General features: G+C 39.6%; 1 protein-coding gene and 1 pseudogene across 1 annotated transcript in view; both read left to right on the top strand.

Moving 5' to 3' along the window:
• The window catches only part of CREB3L2 (cAMP responsive element binding protein 3 like 2), a 71,463-nt gene that overhangs the window by 5,242 nt on the left and 42,027 nt on the right, over window positions 1-24,194 (top strand). The window lies entirely within an intron of this gene.
• On the top strand, window positions 14,117-15,343 carry LOC148044058 (lamina-associated polypeptide 2, isoforms alpha/zeta-like; annotated as a pseudogene).

Here is a 24,194-nt window from a genome sequence, read left to right as displayed (position 1 = left end):
TCAACCACTAAGTTACAAGCCTTTAACACTCAAGGGCCAGGGACCGGATCCGGCCCAAGGGATGCTTAGACCTAGCCTGCGGGGCCACCCTGGAAATAGTGAAGGACTGGTCCGCAGTGGCTCTGCCAGTGAAAATGGAGCTCGGGTTTGCTGGCAGAGGGTTGTATGAGGCCATCACAGCCAGAAATGGAGCTCGGCAACCCGTTTTCGCTGGCCAGGTGCTCAGGCCACCACAGGTGGCGCCAACAGAAGTGATATTGAGCTGACCATGCCTATCTTTGCCATGCCCACCCTGGCTCCCTCGCCAAACACAACCCTGATGCGGCCTTCAATGAAATCAAGTTTGACATTCCTGGCCTAGAACAATAACAGTAATGTAGCATGTACCGTATTTTTTGGACTATAAGATGCACTGGAGTATAAGATGCACCAAGGTTTTGAAGAGGCAAATAAAAAAAAGTTTTTGCACTCTGCAAACCTCCCAAAAACGGCCCGTTTTTTACAAAAATGGACCTGTTCCCCCCAAAAAGGGCATGAATTAGGAGGCTTCTATAGTGTTCCGGGGGAGGGGGGGGCAAAAATGAGCAAAAAAAGGTCCATTTTTCACAAAAAGGGCCTTCCTCTCCCCAAAAGGGCATGAATGGCCCTTAGGAAGCTTATAGAGTGCTCCTGGGGACTTGGGGGGGGGGGCAAAACTGAGCAAAAAATGGCCCATTTTTTGTTCATTTCTACCCTCCCCAGCCCTCAGGAGCTCTCTGAAAGCCGCCTACAAGCTATGCATGGCCATTTTGGTGTAGGGGTGGAGTTTCAGGAGACAAAAAAATGCTGTATTCAGTGTATAAGACGCTCCCTGATTTTCAGCCTCTTTTTTGAGGGAAAAAGGTGTGTCTTATACTCTGAAAAATACGCTATATATTGAGAACTTAGGGTTTATTCAATAAACTGTAATTAAATAGACATGACAAAAAGTTCCAGTCATTTGTTCAGAGATAGTTCTCTCAATAGTATTCAGAACTATAGTACCCTGAATATTTGTTTATTTTGTTTACCCAGGCTTCCTTTTCTAGAAATTCAGTAACATTTAGAATCAAGAAGTTTTCCACTTGTTGATCTACTTTAGCTGATGTCCAAGCATCAATGGGTCCTGTATCTTTCACTTATGAATAGGCACTCTGTCTTCTCAAACAGCTGTACATATTTCCATGTATACGAAAGGTAATTTGAAGAGCCTTTGCTAGATGACTTATATCTCTTGACAAGTACATCAAAGAGAGGAAAGAAAAAGATAACTGAACTAGCTCTCTCCCTGCGTTTTGAGTCAAATTCCTGGTCCCAATATGAAAAAGTTGTTTTGTACTTAAGAAATAGTTGAAGCAGTTTGTTGAAAAAGACTCTGGCTCCAAGCCAGATAAATTAGCCATAAATGAATTCTGTTGAAACCAGAAGAACCAAGATCCATCTAACACTGTTTCATTCACTGCTAACTACAGCTGCATTGAGCTGTTCCTTGAAATACATTAGAACAGCTTTTTCCAGATATATATTGAATTATGATTCCCATTTAGCACAGCACAGGAACCTTGCTGGATGTGTAGGAGTTGTAGATTAGTACATCTACAGGGTGCCAGGTGGGAAGAAAGCTGATCTAATTCAAGGCTGTATAATTCTTAGATATGAGCCAGCATAGTTCAGTATGTTAACCATCTGTCCATTTTCACCTAATCTATCATTGTCATTGGTGTTTGTCTGGGTTAGTTCCAGATTTAGTCCTGGAAAATTTGGATCTTATCCAATGAGAAGAGTTGTCCAAGGGATTATGAAAAACACTATAGCTGTGTATATATTATATATATCATTACATCTGTACATGGAATTCATTGGAGTTTATGAATTATTATTCATCTGGGTTTCAACCCAGTTGTGCGTTTTCATGGCTTACCATGTATAAGCAAGGATTGTCTGAAGAGCAAATTCATTTAAACCATTTAAGGCACTGGAGTAAAACTCGCCATGTCACATTGCCATCATGTGACATTTCACAATGTTTTCCTCCTTCGCGGAGCTGAGATGGGCATGGCCTGCGCATGACACATCTGGCCCATGGGCTTCCAGTTGATGCCATTAAGGCATTATATCTGGAGATCATTGCTTCCTCTGAGATGATGCTCCACTGGGCAAATGGCAAGGCTTGGAGTTATGTATTGCTTTCAGCACAGTTTTTTAAAATAAAAAGAGGGGAGATTATCAATCCTGTGGAATTTTTCCCCACTCTTCTGATATTGGTGTACAGAAATGTTTTGGCAGGCAGTAGTAACAAATATGATCGCCTTGTTAACTTCCATTAAGCTTTGAATTTCTTTATATCCTCCTTGAAAATAGCAACTGATTTCAACAAATACTGTATAAAGAGTCTTTATTTAAAATTATATTGCAGTGCCTGTCACCAAGAAAAGCAGTTATTTTTTTGGAAGAGATGTATCTTGAGTGCAGAAGTTAAAAAGCCACTTAGGAAATGTGAGAGACCAAAAAAATGATGTGTAGCCCACCCTTAGTATTGTTCAGTTTTGAGGGGATTCTGAATGAAGACACGGTATTTGGGGCTTGGGGAAGTTCAGAGTCTTTAAAACTGTCTGTTTTTAGCCTTCTAGGCCTTTTTGTAGATTCATGTATTTTTTTCTATACACTAATGCGTGTGTGAAAAAGAATGTTTAAAATAACATAAGATTACATTCTTTATATGCTCACTGAATGAGTCTTATTCCCAATACGTTTAAGGTACTGTACAACAATAATATAATTTAGTGTTTTTTTTTAAATAGACACAGTTCACCACACAAAGTTTTTTATTCTATTGACTGTGCTTTGTGTCAATACTCAGGTTGCCTCAATTATTCTAAGACAAACTTTCTATTGAAATGTTTGAATTACTATGTTTAGGTTAGAACAACAGTTCTGGCTTCAGTATTCTTGGTTACCAACTCTTGTGCTATGTGGGCAGACATTACTAACTGTAACAGAATGCTACATGGTGAAATTAAAATTTTTATGGTAAGGCAGAAAAAAAAGATGTGCTTTTGAATGTACAATATGTGTTGATTGATTCCAAATGTCTTAACTTAAAGCTTAATTTGATCCACTGCTGATCTCTAAGATTATCTACAAAGATAATATATTCATCAACTTTCCCATGAAGTAAATGTTTACCCTTTTCCATGGGGTAGAACTGCTGCTGTAAATTTACTGGGATAAAAATATTAATATTAAAAGTTTGCTCCCATTAACTATAGAGCATATTAAATAGTTTGTTGGTATAGTAGCCTGCCAAAGCTTATGTTGAGGATGTCAGGGTCTCCACAAAAGAGAGGAAGGAATCCATCAAGTTCAATGTCATCTTGTACTCCATTTTTAGACTTTGATTATGCCACAATTCAGTCTCAACTCAGCCTTTTTCTTCTACATGATTTGAAAATCTGAAAAAAAAATGTTTGAAGTGTTGTGCATAATTGCTTGGTTGGTATAAGTCTACCTCCTCATGAATTTTGGATTTAACAGTTAAGGTTAAAGGTTGCACCCCCTTCCCGTGATTGTAAGCCGCCCTGAGTCCCCTCAGGGAGAAGGGCGGCCTATAAATCGTAATAAATGTCTAAAATGTCTAAAATGTCTAAGGTGAATATGATGGAGCTGGTTCTCTATTGACATGAGGGAAAGGTACTTATACTGGCAGTCCTTGACTTATGACCACAATTGACCCCAAAATTTCTGTGGCTAAGCAAGATATTTGTTAAAAGAATTTTGTCCCATTTTACAACTTTTCTTGCCATAGTTGTTAAGTGAATTACAGCAGTTGTGAAGTTAGTGACACGATTGTTAAGTATATCAGGCTTCCACGTTGACTTTGCTTGTCAGAAGGTTGCAAAAGGTGATCACATGACCTTGGGACACTGCAACTGTCATAAGTATGAGTCAGTTGCCAGGGGTCTGAGTTTTGATCACAGACCTTGGGGATGCTACAGTTTTTCCCAGTGTCATAACTTTGGGCGGTCACTAAATGAACTGATGTAAGTCAAGGACTGCATGTCCTTTGCTGAAACTGTCATAGTGAAATGGATTGTGTGTTTGCATTTATTTATTTATTTCACCTTTTTCTTGCCTTCCCTTCCCAAATTGTTATATTATCACAATATTTCTTGACAGATAGTCATGTTAACATTTTGAACAGCAGACTTTTCAAGAAGTAGAGATCTTTCTATTGAGCAATCCTCTCAGTTTATTCTTGAGCCAGGCAATCCAGGATATAGCTTTGTTTTTAAAGAAATACTGAGTTCCGTGTTGAAGTTTGTGCTTATAATTTTAAAGTCATTTTGGAACATTTAAATGAGTATATTAAATGTTGTGGTTTTCCTTCTTTGTGTATGAGTAATGTACATTCTATATACACAGATGGAGTTGAAGATAATCTAATTCAACAATGAACTCTTTTGTCAGTTATGAGTTTTCCTCTACAGTACTGTTTTCAAGGTGTCTACCTCAAAATTGCTCAGTGTAACAAAGTAAAAAACATTATTTATACTACATACTGGAAATTGTAAAGTCTGAGGTAATACTAATTTATCTATATGTTACCGTACATTGCTTTATTTGAGGTGGATTTTTTATCAAAAATCATGGGAGCTGTAGCTTGACAGACATGTAGAATTCTCTTAATCTAAAGTTTAAATAAGTAGAAGGAAAGATTAACGTAAGTCTGTTGTAGATTTCTGGTATGGACACACCCTATGGGTTCACAAACTTAATATGAAAAAAGTTACACCCTTTTTTATTCCTATTTATTTCAATAAAATAAAAAAGGAACTTGCCTATATATCTTACTATCTTTTGTGATGTTGAATTATCGTATTGATTTGAATGGAAACCTTTATTTTTGATTGCCTGAAAGCAATAAAAAAATAAAACTCAAAATTCACAACCAGAGAACAACTTCTACCCTCAAAACAATGCTATACAGCACTGCACACCAGAACAACTAGACACAAGGACAGTTTTTTCCCAAATGCCATCACTCTGCTAAACAATGAATTCCCACAACACCGTCAAACTATTTACTGAGACTGTATATTCTTCTCATCCTTCCTGTTACCTATCTCCTTCCGCTTACAAGTATAACCTTGTTGCTTGTATCTTTGCAATTTATATTGTATTATTTAGTTTCCTAGTATGATTCGATTGCTTATTTAATATCCTATGACTATCACTAAGTGTTGTAGCTTATGATTCTTGATTAATGTATTTTTTTATGTACACTGAGAGCATAGGCACCAAAGACAAGTTTCTTGTGTGTCCAATCACACTTCGCCAATAAAGAATTCTATTCTTCTATTCTTTTGTGCTGTAAACAGTCTAGTAGCTCTTGTTAGGACTAAAGGAAATGTGCAAAGGTTATGTTACATAGAAGAGTCCTCTGCATTTAGACAATGATACAATTAGTTAGAATGTCTGAGAGTCCATGGTTCATTTTCCAGCAAACTTGTCTTATGTTTTGCTAAAGCTGAAGTTCAGAGTAGATATTCTTTTCGATGAGCTGGGGAAACTTTGAGCTTTTCTTATCTCATCAGATATACTACACAGAAAAGGCAGCCTATTCTTAACCACCAACTTGCTTTCTTGTTTTTATGTAAACTCTGCACCCTTTATTCAGCTGGGGACCCTTTTAAGAGCTTATCTTGCAAGTGGATGTCCTTGGTTCTTCAATGTCTTTCTGAAAATGTTTGGGAATTTTGTATTCTATATATTTTGTTCTCAATAAACACAGAACTCAGATTAACGAGGCCCCATGTGCATTCATAGAAATGGAATATTAATCCATAATGATTTTATAACCATTTTTGTGATATTTCCAAATTGGCTGTCCTATTTCAGCACATTTTTTTCTTGATTAGGTTTATTTTCCAGAGTCTTTCTTACAGCATATTATTATACAATTGCACATTTTCTCCCTCCCCAGGCTCCGGAGGCTTTACTTGAGCCTCCGGGAGGGCAAAAATGGCCTCTCGGGCTCTGGAGCCCCTCTGGAGGCTGGAAACAGACCCGTTTCCAGACTTCTGGAACTTCTGGGAGGCTCGTTTTTCGTATGCATGGCAGGGACCTGAAAATCAGCTATCTGGTGAGAGGCACGTGTGGTGGAGCTGGGCCGGGCGATGACTTGCGTGGCCTCAGAGAGGGCTCTGTGTGCCATAGGTTCGCCATCATGGTACCAGACAGTCACTTCTCTGAAATGGTACACTGTAGGTTCTCCAGGGGTCTGGAGTAGAAGACCTCCAAGGTCTCTTGCTTATTCCTATTCCATTGCAGCTATCATGTCTTTGCAGTATAGTGTTTGGAAGATAGCATTTTTCTAATTAATAGGGGATTGCTATTCAAAAATGTTTTCCTTTTTATACTGTCACCTGAAAATAGACAGTCCTCTCCAAAACTTTTATGACATTTTATTTATATCTACATATTTTATTTTTTATCAATTGAACAATGTGGTGGCCTAGTGCTTGCCTCCCTCTCAGAAGGTTGTGAGTTGAATCCTAAGTAGTGGCAAATGTTTTTATAGTAGGGTGCAAAGGGAAAATGCCTGCTGTGAACTCTTCATAGGCATCAGGAAAGGGCACCTGGCCAGTAAATATCAGCTCCAGCCACTTGCCCTAACTCTACCCCGAATTAAAGTATTATAGGATCGTGAAAAGATAATATTGTTTATTTTATTTATATCAATTATATTTTCAATGGCTCCCAAAGTTGAGATTATAGTTAATGGAGTTTTGACGACCAGTTTGTAAATTTAGATGTGTATATTCACACTTAAGGTACTAAACCAGAATTTTAAAAGCATGGTTTATTGAACTATTTGTGCACAGACCTAAGCCATTGTTAGTAAATTTGTTTATTAACACAAAATGCACAATGAACAGCCCCATTATGGCTAAGCTGATAAGGCCATGTATATTCAGGTCTCCTATATTTATAACAAATAATGAAATGCAGTAGTATAAAACTAAATTACAGTTGACTTTGTACAATTGTTAAAATTTTACATCAAACCTTTTTTTCTAAAAATGTTTTGTGATGGAAAAAATACTTATAAATGTTGTTCTTTTCTTTTTCTAACAATAACAGACTGGTTCCCCAACCAGAAGATGTTCTTTAAGATAAAGGTCTTAGCACCCTTTACCATGGCTGTCTTGACTGTGATAGGTGGTAGTTTAGAGATTAAATAAATAAATAAATAAATAAATAAATACCTGTTTTGCCAGAATTTTAGTGGTTAATACATTTTTATTCTTTTTATCAGTTTATTTATTTATTTTCATTTGTTCTGTATTTTATTTACCGACAACCATCTTGAATAAGAAAAGCTATTCCAAATCTAGACAGCATACTAAAAAGCAGAGACATTAGCCTGCCAATAGAAGTGCACAAACTCAAGGCTAAGGTTTTCCCAGTTGCAATGTATGGCTGTGAAAGTTGGTCCATAAGAAAGGCTGAGCCCCAAAGAATGGAGGCCTTTGAACTATGGTGCTGGAGAAGACTCCTGCGAGTCCCTTTGACTGCAAGGTGATCAAACCGGTCAGTCCTAGAGGAGATCAACCCTGAGTGCTCTTTAGAAGGCCAGATCCTGAAGATGAAACTCAAATACTTTGGCCACCTAATGAGAAGGAAGGACTCATTGGAGAAGAGGCTCATGCTGGGAATGATTGAGGGCAAAAGAAGAAGGGTCACTCTAAGCTCTTGGCTATTTTAAGATTGGAATGAAAAGCACCACTGGATGAGTGTGGCCATAAGACTGTTTGCCAATTCCTCTTCTTAGTTCTGATTTTTCTATTCTTTGAACAGTTCTAAAAGTATAACTTTATTTAAAGAACTGAGAAGAACAGAAACCTTCAGTGGAGGAATAGTATTTTTTTTTACCACATGTTCTCAGAAGACAAGATACAGCAGAGGAGGGGAACAATGCTAGATCACATTACCATAATTACAGGCTTCCTAGGAACATCTGTTCCTCTTGCTGTGAGGTATTCAGTTAGTTCTGGACCAATTACCTGTATCAGTTCTGTTTCTCTGTCTCTTCAGTTTATTATAGCTGATGTGTCCTTTCTCTGATGCAGAGAGTTTGCATGTGTCTTTGCAATTTTCCTCCCAGCTGTCTTATCTGGATGATTTGAATGCCTGCTTTCTGCACTGAAAAAATCAGTTTTAGTTCTTCTGAGATTTTTTTTTAAAGGCTGCCTTTGGAAAATGAAGCAAATGTATATCTCTTTTTATTTAATCTCATTGTTGCCTCTCTGAAAAGTTTAAAAATAACAAAAAAGAAAGGATAAATATACCTGTGTATAAGTAATAGAATACATTTTGCCTCTTTCTCTCTTGATGGAACTGGGGAGATCCAGTTTTCTTGGACAAATAATATAACTTCCATACAGCACTTTTTCAATATAACACTTCAGTGGTGGGATTCCATTTTTTTTACTACCGGTTCACGTGTGCGCGCTGGCACGCCCACAACACTTCTGCCCATGCACAGAAGTGTCCGGTTAGGTGGGCAGAGCCTCCCACCGCCACCACTGGTTTGCCCAATCCAGGCCGACCTGGCAGCAGCCCACCTCTGCAACACTTCCTCCAAGTGAATCTATGCTCCCCCTGCTAACATTGCCTCAAATCTCAGGAAATTAGTGTTTTGAAATGGGAATGTCAAATCTCATAGGAGATTTCAGCAGTCTTGCTCAGATTTAGATTCTTGCAAGAATGTTTGGGAGTTTTTTGCACTCACCCCACCCAAGAGAGAGGGAGGGAGAGAGAGAGAAGTGTCTGAAAAGTTTGCTGACTTCTGCAGTAGGGAATGAACTTCCTTCTTTCTCTATTTTTTAAAAACTACAGACGTCTCCCAAATAAAAAACAAAAAACGCCATCATCCCATATATATTTATTAAACTGCTACATTCATCATTGATATCCCAGAAGTAACAAAAGACCTTTTCATGGAGAGAGAGAGAGCAAAAAACCTGGTGCTTGCTGGTTTTCTAGATATGAGATTCCATTGTGCATTAACATCAGACTAGTGTTCTCTGCTCAGCAGCTGGAAAGTTTAACTCACTGGTAACTCCCTAAAGAAAAAAATTCACAGGAAAAAAATAGTTTGCCAGTTTTGGAAGAAGAAAATATTCTCACGTGAATAAGTGTTTTGAAAGATGAGGCCTGAGCTGCTCCGGAATCAGAAATATTGTGCTGAGAGAACTGGAAGGGAAATGGAACTAGACTGTATACTGTGTTTATATTAAAATTGGAACTTTATTAAGTTCAAGCTTAACTATTTGCATAACTTTTAGGTCAGCAGATAAAATATGTGCACTCTTTATTTTCTTATCTAGATTCTCTTTTTTTCTTCAGTGTCTAGCCTGGCACATGCAGCAGAAAGTAGCAGACCATTAATACACTTATTAAACACAACCACTGGAAATTAACTAGAAGAGGTGGTGAAAACTAGAGAGAGGAAGATAAAGGGCTGTTTCTTACTCATTGCACCTGATGGCTGTCCATACTCCTAGTGGGTCTGAGGTGGCATCCGTGGCGCTGAGTCTAGAAGACTGTAACGAATATTTGTATAATATTGTCTGATGAAAATGAGATTCCAGCTAATATCATACGAACAACTCCACTTATCAAATCTATTGTTGCCTTTAGTTTTCTTCGTGCTGTGTTCTTCCTTGTTTTGGGGATCTGGTAAGACCTGGAGTAAACTGAAACAATATGGAAGGAAAGTCTACAGCTGTGATGGCAAACCAATGACACGCGTGCCAGAGGTGGAACATAGCGCCCTCCCTGTGGGCATGCGAGCCGTTGCCCCAGTTCAGCTTTCCCGCGCATGTGCGCACGCCTCCTGCCGGCCAGCTGGTCTTCAGGTCTCTGCCGTGCATGTGTGGGGCGCATTTGGCTGTGCGTGCATTTGGAGGGTTATGCGCATATGCGGAGGGCTGTGCATGCATGCACAGGGCACGGGATGCATGTGCAGGGGCCGTGTGCACATTGCATTTTGGGGGTTTGGGCACATACACATTTGTGCACGCATGCTGTGGGCACTCGGTCCAGAAAAGATTAGCCATCACTCGTCTACAGCTTTTTGTTCAGTGAGACCTGCTAATGTGGGACAAACGTGGTTTGTTTTAAACATAGCCAACTAAACAAGTAGAGTTGCTTGCTTAACACTAAGCTTAGGATCCCTGGTAAAATATTTGTAGGCAGCTTTGGTGCACTTGTATTGCAAACCCTCACATTTGCCCCCTGTCTTAATTTTGTTTAGTTACTTTTAATGAAATGATATAAATGGAAATTGGCATGATATGAAGAAAAACACCAGAAGTATCTTCCTTTACAATAATTATTGGGATCTCATCGGCATTTTTAGAAAATAAAAATGGTTGGTGGATATACTTACTGTTTTATTTTGAAGAGCCGATAAGAAAGAAAGAAAGAAAGAAAGAAAGAAAGAAAGAAAGAAAGAAAGAAGCTTGATAAATTGGGCAATGATATGAAGCATCTGGGTGGAAGGAGTAACAAGGAACAATGTCTGTTCTTCCCATTTGATAAATTGATATTTGGTGACTGATGGCAGCGAGATTGAATTTATTGGGACCATAGATTTACTCTGGTCCCGGTGACCAACCCAAATTCGATCTTGCATTATTATCCTGGGACACATATATGTCCCTTCATTCATGACAGATGATATCCACCATGGCAATCATTTTGTGTGGGTGCCTACAACATTCCAGATGTATGCACCACTCTAAAAAGATTTGAGATTTGCACACTAAACTATAATAGTTGTAAAGCCTAACCATGTCCAAATATTGCCCCAAGCCAAAATCCACAATAGAATCTTTAATTTAGAATCTTTTTATAATAGGGTGAAGTTTCTGATCTTTGCCAAATTGTGGCCTTGTGCTAACATGGTTCATTCTAAGTCCATCCTGATGTCTCGTGATTCCTTTACAAGTACAGAAACTGCCACAACTATTCCCAAATTATCAAATCTTTATAAAGAACAATCAAACTTAGCTTTTCCTTGGGCCGTTGCAAGGTCAGTGCTTGGATATACAATATTTTTTGACCTCAGTGAAGCAAGCAATACTTGGAAATGAAATAGACACCAAATAGCTAAAATCCTCTGTAACAGTGGCTATTCTGATGTGATTAAGATACAAAAATAATTCAGTCCCCCTGTTGTTATTTAAGGACAAAAGAGCTGGCAATGAAGGCAAATAGTAAAAATGGATGTATAAATACCAAATTGTAATGCTGGGTAGAGTAGTTGGGGAAATAATTCAGTAGAGAAACATGAATTAACAAAATGCAATGCTGATCCCCAACTTAATTGAGTCCAACCTTTCTGTTACTAAGTGAGACATTTGTTGAGTGAGTTTTGCACCATTTTACCACTTTTCTTGCCACAGATGTTAAGTGAATCATTGCAGTTATTAAGTTAGTAAGCTGGTTGTTAAGTGAATCTGGCTTTTCTATTAACTTTGCTTGGCAGAAGGTTACAAAAGACTCCACAACAGTCATAAATATGGACGTGGCCAAATTTTGATCACATGACCCTGAGGATGCTGCAATAGGCGTAAGTGTGAAAAATGGCCATGTCACTTTTTTTAGTGCCTTTGTAACTTTCAGTGGTCACTAAATGAACTGTTGTAAGTCGAGGACTACCTGTATTGGCTTGTGCATGAAACTTTAAAATGGAAAATATATCTGAGATGACCTGGAAAAATAATATATACATCTGAGTTTGGAGAATGATTCTTGACATTTTGCAGATGAAGGATTAATTTGGAATTTAGTTAACATGCCAAAGTATAATATCTCAAGTTATAGATAAAATATTATTATTCTGGCAGATGTTTTAGGGCAGTATTTCTCAACTTTAGCAATTTTTAAGATAAGTGGGCTTCAACTCCCAGAATTCCCCAGTCAACAAGGGGGACCAGCAAGGCTGTCTGAGGAATTCTGGGAATAAACGTCACATCTTAAAGCTGTCAATCTTAAAAAAAAATTGTTCTAGGGATAGACATGAAAATAAAATTCATCTAAAAATCTTACCATGACTAGCACACAAAAGTGTTTTTCAGTTTCAGATTTCTGCTAATTATATAACATGAAATTTTCATTTCTAATAAAGGAAGAAACCACCTTGTAGTTTCTGCTCCTACTTTAGTGGTGCAGCAAGCATAACCAAAGTCCACCGTAATCTAATTTATGATGTGGGTAGTGCTTTGTTCAATATATTGATAGACTCCAATCTGAATAAGAACCCATAAAAAGCAAATTGCAATTAAAATGTAAAATACACAATTGTAATTACAGTTAATAAATTGTGAAATATTAAATAGGGACAAGATGAAACCTGATTAAAGAACAACATATTAAACATAACCATACACAACAGCAAACAATCATTCCTTGTAAAACCCACAGAAAGTTATCAGAGTGAGCCAGAGGTGTTTTTGTTGGAAGAAGACAATACAGTGGTTTTCGGTCTGTGCAAAAAAGGCCTCAACCAGACTATCTCTGGGCTTATTCTACAGGAAGAGAAGGCAATGGTGTTGTTTTTAAAGCTATGTTTGAGAAATAATACTTTAGATGGAAGGAGAGATTGACTTGATGAAACGCTCCTTGATCAGCTGTCCTGCTGAAATGAAACAAACACTTATGGAAGGAATGTCAGCCTTCACTTTTTCAATGACATGTAGTGGTGCTGGCAAGTAAGCATTCTATTAAATACCATGTGTTGATGATGATTAATTTTAGGAAATTGTTCCTAGCAATTAGGTTTGTTACTTGCCTTTCTTTCTACTATGTGCCCTCCTTCCACTTAATTTATGCTAGATGAAGCTGATCCATTGGAAATTGTTATGTAGTTGATATAAAATGTGAGTTATCTCTGGTTATCCTTCACCCCAGAATTCCATACCTAATTCCTTTGGAAGAACATCTATATTCTACCATAAATGTCATGTCCCTTTTGTCTGTAACCTTTAAAACCAAATTAAAAACCTCATTAAAACCCAAATGTAAAAGCTATTTAATAGGTAGCATTCCTATTATGTAAAGAATAGGATTGCTCCTACTGAGATATTGCCCGCATTTAGCCATTGTAATGTTTTCTGCATTAAATGTTAATTTAATGTTTTCTGCACCTCTGCATTTAATGTCCCCCTCCCCGTATAATAGTAATGTTTTGTGCATTTAATGCTTTCTACACCCTCTTACTCCTTTCAAAGTTCTTACACCAGCAGTTTAAAAAAGAAATTGAGCCCCATTCTTGGCTGTGTAATTTGACTGGTTTCTGGGATATGTTAGTTGAGCTTCTCCTGATTACCATAATTGGTCAGTTCTATATATAGATTAGCTTCCACTTTCTCCATAGTGAGGGGAGGAGTATCCAGGACGGGTTGACCTTATCCTCTCGTTGATTGGACTGAGTCAGATAAGCTCTTGGTATACGCCCCTGATCCACCAGGCACCGCCTAGTTATCAACTCAGTCCCTCAACTGGACGGTTTGCCATCCTGGATCTCCAATAAATTTGAAGAAATTTAAAGAAAGCGAAAAAATTCATTTGTATCCCTACTGCAGCAGTCGCATGCGAGCTGGAAGCTCCCTGAGCTGTGAAAGAATTGCCAAAATCCCCCCCACGGGGGGGCGGCACGCTGCCCAGGCCTCTGAGTGAGACAAGCATCACTCAGAAAAGAAATCTGCTGGGCAAGCAGGAGACAAAGGGCACAAGCCTTCTAAAGGCAAGCCCTGCCACGAAGGTACCAGTGGCACCGGAATGCTCTGCTGCTCCCCACAGGGTCGAGCAGTGAGCCACGGCTTCCCCAAGCGCCGTGGGGCGCAAATCGGATTACCAGCAAGCAAGGGCGGCACTGGATCCCTGCCCAGAAAGTAAGCCTCACTGCGGGAATTCTTCTGGGTGCCGGAGCGCTCCGCTACTCCCTGCTGGGTTGAGCAGTGAACCACAGCTTCCCAAATGCCACAAAGTGCCCGCACCATTGTCTCCCCCCCCCACACAGGTGGGCATGGGTTACAGCCAGAAACTCTCCACAGAGGTCCCCAATTTTCAAAACCTAATGATGCGGGTCTTCCAGCAATGCATGACAGCGGTATTTCAGCAGCCACAAATGCAACCTCAGGTGGCATCCTCTCCTAGGATACCAGAGGGGCTGGAAACCCAGGGGGAAGACAGCTCTAGTTTCTCAGCCTCATCACAAGAGGACAGTGACCTGGATTGCGAGGAGGGAGAAATTAGGGAGGATAAACTATCTGAAGATGAAGGCATGCCCCCTCCTAAGCCGGCCTTCACCAGGTTGTTCCAACCTTCATTGTATAAGTCACTCCTGTTCAAGGCCAAAGCAGCCACCAAGCTCGGAAACAGAGCAGCAGAAGCACCACCTCAACACCAGGAGTTTTCTGCAGAAACCATCTTTGATGAGCAGGCCATTGAGACCGACATGGTGCCAATGCCCAAGGCCTTTCTTGAGTCGGTCAAATGCTAATGGGCTGCCCCCACAGCGGGGCCCACTCCCACATCCACAGACAAGACCTTCTTCAATGTGGACCAGGACATGGCCGGAGTGCTATCTCAACCCTCCATTGATGCTCCAGTATTGGCACTACATTCCCCCCCCCCCCCTACTCTGCCAGGGGAACCAGAGGAGGCTCTGAAGTTGGAGGACAGGAAGGCGGACCTCACCCTCCAAAGGGGGCATCAAGCAGCAGCCTGGGCAGTGAAGGCAGCCACCACCACCTCCTTCTTCAACCGGTCTTCCCTACTCTGGCTGCAGGAACTGCAGCAAAGTATCCCCATTACCGAGGTCAGAGCGCACCAAGACATCGATAAGCTGGTGGCGGCCATCCAATTTTGGGCGGATGCCTCCTTGTCCGCAGCCAAGTTTGCCTCCAGGGCAATTGCTTCAACCGTTGCATCTCGTAGATTGCTGTGGCCGAGACAGTGGCAGGCGGATGTTCGCCACAAGTGGCGCCTGGCATCTGCTCCTTTCACAGGAGATGCCCTTTTTGGGGCAGCTCTGGACCCCTACCTGGTTGAGAATAAGGACAAGAGGAAGGTGCTTCCCACAGCCCCAAAGAAGGGACAGTTCAGGATGGCGCCTTACCCCAGACGGTCCTACTCCCGGGGACAAGACTTCAGGTCCTCCTTCCGGGGTCAAGATCCCTTCAGGGGCTCAGATGCGGGGTGCTCAGGTGCCAGGCAGTACCAGGGGAGTTCTTCTGCCAGGCAGAGATAACTAGATAGACAGCAGAGGGGCAGGCAGCAGAAGCACCCCACCAGGTATAGTTTGGCCATGGGCTCTCAGTATGTTACCCTCCCTAGGGACGTGTTAGCTTTGGTACATCCCATCCTGGATACTCCTCCCCTCACTATGGAGAAAGGGCATTGGTACTTACCTGATATGCCTCTTCTCATAATGGGGGAAGAGTATCCAGACCCTCCCTTTCATGGTAATGTAACATGTGTTATGATGAAGGTTGTACTAATATGTTCAAATTATAATTGAATAAAAAGTTTGAAACCTCAACAAAGGTCTGGAGTGGATGGCACAATGGGTCGGATAGAGTTCTTTGCCGATAACTGGGCGGTGCCTGGTGGACCAGGGGCATATCCCAAGAGCTTATCTGTCTCAGTCCAATCAACGAGAGGATAAGGTCAACCCATCCTGGATACTCCTCCCCCAGTATGAGAAGAGGCGTATCAGGTAAGTACCAACGCCCTTTTTCAGAGCTGGGGAAATGAGAAGCTCTTCACACTGAATCAGGGCAAAACATGCATTTCCCAATCAATGGAATAATTCTCTAACTGCATCCTTTTTAAGCTCACCAAGGTCTATTTATCTGGCACAGGTGAAACAATTCCAAAATGGTAGAATCCTTGCTGCTTAGAATGAGGAGTCTTTCCATGAACAAAATTGGTCAGATCTTTTTATGTTTACTCTTCTAAATTGTTTTCAGTACTTTAAAATAATATTTATATCTTGCCTTTATCTTATCTTTTTGAGGCATTGTTTTACAGATAGTGATACATAGTAATTATGACTGATTATATGCCAGCTTATTTTTACTGCTTGCACATTTAACACATTTTTCTATTCAAAAGCAGTGCCCCAAGAACAAAGCAGTAGTAAAGGCAATGTCTATGGAGATTGGCGGACTGGCAGTAGTAACTTTGGGCCAACTTATGGTGCTTCCCTCCAGTTTATAAAACATTTGATGTCCCCATTCTTTATTCCTTATAACGCTGAGAGGAAAAAGGTGACGATTTTTGTGTTATTCACCAGTAATGAACATTTGATTGGATTGATTGGGAGCAGCCCAGAGCTGGTTGAAAGATAGGTAGCTATATAAATATTTTAAGTGAATAAATAAAATCTATTAGCAAATTCTGCCCTATTACTTTGGGGAAAATGTTATTTATTACTTTTGTAAACCTTTGTTTCCTGAGGTAACTTAATGCTGTCCCTCTTTATTTTTTTTTTATTTTCAACATCCTTGTGATGTAGGCAAATATTGGGGAATAATGACAGGTCATGCCATGACAGTATTAGGATTTGAATCTACACCTTGTCTACCATTTCCATCAAAAGAATCAGCCAAATAGAGCTATCACATTTTGATTTTTTGGATATTATAACTCCAGGGTGGCAAACCTCTCTGTGGGCATGCCAGCAGTCGCCTCAGCCCAGCTCCACCGCGCATGCGCCTCCTGCTGGCCAGCTGGTTTTTGGGTCTCTGCCACGCATGTGTGGTGTGCATGTGCAGGGCGCATGTGCAGGGGGTGCTCGCATTGCATTTTGAGGGTTCGTGCCTGTATTCCCCTCCCCCCGGGCACCCCGTTTTGGGCCTGGAAGGCCTCTTCCACCAATATGAAACGAAAATGGGGTGCGCGTCACCACATGCCCTGTTTTGGGCCTGGAAAGCCGCCTGCACCCACCTGGAAGCCAAAAATGGGCAAGGGCATACGCGGTAAGCACCCCCATTGCATTTTGGGTTTTGCATGCTTGCGCTTTGGGCACTTGGTACCAAAAAGGTTAGCCACTATTATAGCTTAAAGAGACTTTCTTCTCTGGCATTGGTGAACAGGCTTACTAATGTTTCAGTTTCCCTGAGGCATCACCTTTTTATTAGGATAGGGATTTCTTTCCATTATTTTATCAAGCATGCTAAAAATTCTGGACTGTTACTATTAATTAAATTGAACCATTTTTTTTTCAGTCCTATTTTTGCTAGTGTGTTGCATGGTTTGAAAAATGGATTTTTTTTTTAAAGCAGTCCTATTTATAGGATAGTATTATTATGTTCTTTTAAAAATCCTACACATAATGACAAAATAAACAATGCTTCTGGGTCATCCATCCTGATGATGAGTCATGTGCGTTCTTCAGTTGTCTTGCAATTGTCTACCGGCAACCTGGGTAAGCTTTTATAGACCATCTTCCACCAGCTATCTGTATTTTGTAAGAAGAAAAAATGATGATCAGCACAGGAAAAGTGCACATCTAAAATAGTGCAAGGGGAAATGTACACATAAAAGGAGAATTGCATTCCTGTTGTGAAGAAAACCCTCTTAACTGAAAGGTAGAAACATTGTGTCTTAAATTCTTTCTGGAGACCTGCCAATGCTATTGCATGATGGAATGTGCCTCGCCTAGTCTAGTCCACCACCCCAGCGATGGCAGATGAAATCAGAATGAGCCTCTAAGATTTCTGCTTTTTGTTTTCCCTGGAATGGGGAGGAGAGACGGTTTTTGATGGTTACTCTCTACACTTCCAACCTGATTATTTTATAGAGGCTAAAAATAACTATCTTAAAATACAGTTCCTTGTAGGCGCATGTTAACACACTAATTTGGAGTGGACTATCCACCCATTAAATATTTATGCTTCAAGCTCATGGGATTGATGTTGTTTGCCAGCGGGCAGCAGAGCTGGCAGCAGATTTGGACAGTGAGGAAGTTGGGGAGGAACATGGGCCAGTCTGGGGAAGGCTCTGATGAGGGCTCTGTGTCGGGGGCAGAGATAGGGCGGGCTGAGAGATCAGCTGCCTTTGGAGTCAGACCTCATTGAGGCAGACGAACAGCTGGATCCTGTTCCCAGTGTGCACATGCACAGAGTTGCCAGACGAAGGGAACAGCTAAAGAATAGGGGTCGACTTGGAGTAAGGCCACAGGTGGACGATGAATGGGCCCTCCCAGAAGAAATAAAAGAGCGAAAGGGGAGTGAAGTTTGCAGGAGACAATGAGTTTGCTTAATTGGTTCGTGACTCTCCAAGACTCCTTGCCAAGTTTTGCAGATATTGGCCTGGCAGCTCTCCAAGCCAGATAAAGACTGTGACTGTAAATCCTCCCTTGAAAGACTTTGCTGGATGTGAATGAGCAGAATTCACAGTCAATTAATAAAAGGTTTTTTTTTGTCAGGACAAGGAGTTTGCTTCATGCTCTTGGGAAGCCTACGTCAGAACAGGGATAACTATTTTTTATACATAGGAATTGAAACATCTGCCACTCAGAACTCTAGAATATGTTTTGACCTCTATAACACTATGTGTCCCAAGAATTTCCTTTTTTTTTAATGTTAAATAATTTAGTCAAATATTTGCTTGATCAACAGCAAATCACGCAAAGGATCTGTCAAATATTTAGTTCTAGTAGCTCTTTGCAGTGGTGGTCCAAAGTATTCGGTATCTTTCTCGATAATCTCAGATGTTACCTTGAGACCTGCTGAAGATGCCAAGGTTTCACTCAGAGCCTCTCTGAATGCAACACATATGCTCCATAATTCAACTCTGAGCCACATATATTATCTTCTCTTGGTATCACATGTGGGCATCAAACACTTCAGAAAGTGTGCAAATGGGATGAATTTGCATGTATGCAAACTTCTAAGGAAAAACTATGCTTTCTACATGAATATTGGTGACAGCATACCCATGTCAGCTACAAATTTTCCATAAACTGCACAGCTGGAATGAAAATAGTTTCAACAAAGATTAAGAATGACAAGATGAAAACAGACTTGACCATAGCTTCAATTAGGAAACTCTGAGTATCCTAGACTAAGCTAAATCCAAAAACACTAGGGAATTCCTGGAAGGTTGGCATTCAGACAAATCAGTCATCAACAGCCACATAGATATAAACGACGTTTACACACATTTCAAAAGAGATGATAAGCATACAAGAAAGTCGTACACTCAGTTATCCCTTGAATATTTAGAAAAAAGGTTATGGTGGAATTTTTACTGTGGAGGAGATGAAAGGAACTTCACTAGAAGGGATCAACCCAGCACTTAGAACTAGTTAGATGGCTTTTGTGGTTATCCAGCCTGATACTGGCCTCAAATTAGCACTTGGACTATGATGTTTTGGAAACCAACAAGCAGTTACTTCAAGAGTAGAAAAGAAACACTGTGAACTGGAGAAGTCTGTTCTGTTTCCAGCCTGCATGACTAATCATAATATTACAGAATTCCAGAACATAAGCATGCTGGTGATTTCTTTCCTTTACAGCCAACTGTTTATGCAAAAGAAATTCCATAATTAGAGTTCTTAACAGGGAGTCTTTGGTATTAAATTATTAAGCCATTTAAATTATAAAAGTTTTCAGGTGGCTTGGTTGCCTTTGGGGAGTAACGGAAGCTCTCTGTCCCCTCGCTAATTGATGAGGCCAGACATCTGTGTGGTAGTTAGCTTGTGAGAAAAAGGAATTATCTATAAAATCATGTTTAACAGTCTTTGAGATACTAAACTGTCTTGCACTGGCAAAGTGACTGAAATGCCTTATAGTATTTATGTGAGTTGTATAAGAGAGTGATCTATTCCAAATATTTAGATGTCATTTTAAAACCTTCAAAACTGGTTATTTCAGATTTTAAAGGCTAAATTTCAAAGGCAAAATACTTACCAGTCGGTTTATAGAGAAAAAATATGTTTTTTACTCATAAACATACACATAAAAAATGTTATTTCCAAAATTGGCAACATGCGCTGTATGTTATTAAGGGTGATAACCTTCTTAGTGAGATGTACACTGAGTAAAAGTGAACTTTTCAAGGTGCCTTCTCTTAATCTAAGGAGTGTCTAGGTAAAGAATGTGAAAATTAGGAAGGCCACTTTAAAGAATGGGTTATAATTATATCCAGTGCCAAATTTTATGTAATTATTCCTCATGATTCTTGCAACAATTGCATATATAATTTCAGTGCTCCCATTTATTTGATTCTGTCCATTTATGAATGTATAATTTGTATGATTACTAGGATTCTTTATAGAACTTAAGTGCACTTCTCTGCATTCAAGAATCCACCTACAGAGAGAAAAGTTTATGAGATGAAAAATAAAAAGGGGTCTTTAGATTTTGTGTGTGTGTGTGTGTGTGTGTGAATAAGCTACAGATAGCTGTTTTCTTTGTATTTCTATGTTGCCACAGCTTGAAACATTAAAATTCACACAGAGGGACGTTCTCCAAGATACTCCAATAGTAATGGATACGTTGGACCCTTGTTTGTGATCAAGACCTGTCAACATCTCAATCTACTGCATGCCATTTTCAATTTAAGAGGTGTAACAGCCTGTTACTCTTTCCTGCTGGTCTATTTGTCAGTCCTGATGACATGAAAACAGGGTCCTAATCTCTACAATGCCGATGAATAATGAATTTGCAACCTGACAGCCTACTTAAAATAGTGTCTGAAAGTTTGTTTCTTAAGATAAGCCCAGTGAAGCTGTACAAAACCACTTGTGAAGTACTTTTTATAGTAGAGTTCCAATTATGTTGGCTGGTTCACAACTACCAAGTGTTAATTTTTTCTGATTAAATCACTAGTGATCAACTTGTTCTGCAGTTTTAGGAGCCATGACCATTTCCCCGGCACTAAGTAAGAATTTTAAAATGTCAATAATCCCTTTGGGGGGAAAAGCAAGACTTTTTAATATGATAGGTATATGTCACAAGTTTGATATGGCAGTTTAAATGAGGAGAAACAAAGATCAGAATGTACTGCAAAAGCTAGAGATAAAGAGGAACATAGGGATATAATTTTACAGGTAAACATAGAATTATAATCTAGTTCCAATCTTAAGTATTAATTGTCCATAAAAGAATGTAAAGATAATTTCTGGATTAGCTGCTTTATCAGGATATATAGTGCTAGTAATATATGTAAGCATGCTTGCCTTTCTCTTTCATTCACTGAAAGTTTAATAGCAAAGGACCTTGTACGATTGTGTTTCATAACTTTCAGATCAGACCTGTTCGTCTATATTCTCCTTTGGGTAAAATAATCACAGCCGGTTAATAGGATTTATATGGAATATTTTTTTCTTTTACGATATCAGACTTCTCCTTGCCAGGCACACAGACATCCAAATAATGTGTATTACTGTAGAAAAAGTACATTTCTCTACAGTACAGATTTCCAATGATTGCTTATGTGTCTTCTACGCAGACTGCTGTATAGCATAGAACAGTCAAAATTAAACATTAAATCCACAAAACATAAACTCCACGAGAAGGAGGTAGAGCAAGATAAGGAGAAGGGAGACTGATAATTATTTTGATGACTCTCTTGTTATTTTGAAGAATCCTGTGTAGTGAGATTTTAAATTCTTCCATTTCTTTCTCCTACCTGAATTATGCAACAGGCTGGATGGCCCTCTCTGGGCAGGAAGCCCAGTTTTTTTGGAAATGGACGGATCTGATACCATGATGTTTCTTTTGGCTGTGAGACAACTAACTCTCAGAAGCAGGTTTTTTAATACCACTTGATTCTAGCACCAAAACAGGAGTGGTGTTACAAGAAGCCCAAGGAAGAGGGGACATTAAATTTCATGTTTAGATTATAAATCTAAGCATTATAAAATCATATAACAATTTCAATATAAGGTGAATAATTTAAGTCAGTCTTTTTGATAGGACTTAACTGACTTTCTCAATTTCACTATTTATTGTTACGTTATGGCTCCCTTATATGTTATCTTCTGGTTTTTTTATAGAAACTTTTCCCAAAGTGATTACCTGTCCCCCACTCCCATCCCATTCATTGCCTGTATTGGGGATCAGTGGGTAAAGTTTATTCAGTCTTGCCATCCTGGTTTCCTTTATAACTTCCATCCTCCTTATCCGGAAGGGTGTCTCTAGCTGAGAAACAGAAGGAAAACTCAGGTAGTCCTCCACTTATGACCACAATTGAGCCTAACATTTCTGTTATTGTTCGGTTTTGCCCTATTTTAGGATCTATCTTGCCACAGTTGTTAAGTGAATCGCTGCAGTTGATAGGTTAGTAACCCATTATTAAGTGAATCTGGCTTCCCCATAGACTCTGCTTGTGAGAAGGTCACAAAAGGTGATCACACGACCTTGGGACAGAGCAGGGATGAAATGCTACCAGTTTGGGCCGGTTCACCTAAACCAGTAGTTAAAAAATGCTACCAATTTGCCCGAACCAGTAGTTAAAAATGCTAAAAAACGGTTTTAAAAAGTTCCGACGGTCACATAGCTGATTGTCAGAACCTTTTTTTAAAAAACTTTTTAAAGCATTTTTTAACTACTGGTTCAGAACCAATAGTTTAAAAAGCTTTAAAAAGTTAAAAAAAAAAGTTGGCCATGCCCACCCAGTCACATGACCCCACCAAGCCGTGCCCACCAAGCCATGTCCATAGAACCAGCAGGGAAAATATTTTAATTTCACCACTAGGACAGAGCAACGGTTATAAATATGAAACAGTTCATAAAACAGGGCAAAACCGACTTAACAAATGTCTCGCTTAACAACAGAAATATTGGGTTCAGTTGTGATTATAAACTGAGGACTATCTATATTAATTTAGATTTTAATTTTATTGCTAGTGAACAGAAGACTGCACCCACATTCCAGATTTGTGGGGTTTACAGTTCCCATAATTACCAGCCTGTTGTTCGAACATCTGGAAAGTCTGATAAATCTATGATCTTTTGGAATTAACTCTGTTTAATTAACTTTGTTTCCTCATCATAGATCAATATATATGTTTTCGTGTCACTATGGTCAGTAATATTCCGAGAAGCAGTTTCTCAACTGGAGATCTGTCATTTGAGGTCTGGACAACTGTATTCCTGGAAATAATAGGATAATTTTGTTCTGCAAATACTGTCCCCATGGCAACAAACGTTAGCTAAGCAATGTACCTTGCATGTATACTAGGACAAACTCCAAGTTGCGGCATGCCGTGTAAACTTTTCAGCAAGCAAAATGGCTGGTTTTTAGGTCAAATATGTCACGACTAAACCAGGAGGTCACCCAGCTCTTTTTGTGTTTCATTCCAGCTCTGTTTGGAAACCTCCCTGAAGACAACTGACTGCATTTTACCTTATGATTTAAATGGTTTGAGAGACGGATGCTTTTCTTTTAGCATTTTCTAGTTTTGTATCCATATCCAAGGGGTGGCATGTTCAATCCTGTAATCTCAGCAAGCCAAGTTACATGAAAATGCTATGTTGAAATTATGGAAATTCGAAATCCAGCATGTCTTTTGGGAAAGACCATATTTAGTGTATGTACTGTGTATGTACAGGTAGTCCTCGACTTACAATCACAATTGAGCCCAAATTTTCTGTTGTTAAGTGAGACATTTGTTAAGTGAGTTGCCCCACTTTTTGACCTTTCTTGCCTCAGTTGTTAAGTGAATCACTGCAGTTGGTAAGTTAGTAACCCAGTTGTTAAGTGAATCTGGCTTCCCCATTGTCTTTGCTTGTCAGAAGGTGATCACATGACCTTGGGACACAGCACCGGTCATAAGTATGAACCAGTTGCCAAGCATCTGAATTTTGATCACATGATCATGGGGATGCTGCACATGCTATGAAACTATGAAAAACATGCATAAGTCATTTTTTCAGTGTGGTTGTAAATATGAACAGTCACTAAACGAACTGTTGCATCTTGAGGACAATCTGTATGGTGGACTAGAAGGGAATAGGATCGTTGTTGGGTTGCTAAGCTTAAAAGAGACCAAATTGCAGAGGTTTCCTACTTAAAGAAAACCATTCATACTCCCCCTTTTTGGGTGGTAGTCAAAACATTTCTCAAAGTTATCACAGTAAATTGTT

The sequence above is a fragment of the Thamnophis sirtalis genome, unplaced genomic scaffold, assembly GCF_051295495.1.
Source record: "Thamnophis sirtalis isolate CommonGarterSnake01/CBP01778 unplaced genomic scaffold, rThaSir2_p1.2 scaffold_9, whole genome shotgun sequence".
Lineage (NCBI taxonomy): Eukaryota > Metazoa > Chordata > Lepidosauria > Squamata > Natricidae > Thamnophis > Thamnophis sirtalis.
The sequence above is the reverse complement of the archived record's forward strand: the minus strand, read 5'-3'. Positions and strand labels throughout refer to the sequence as shown.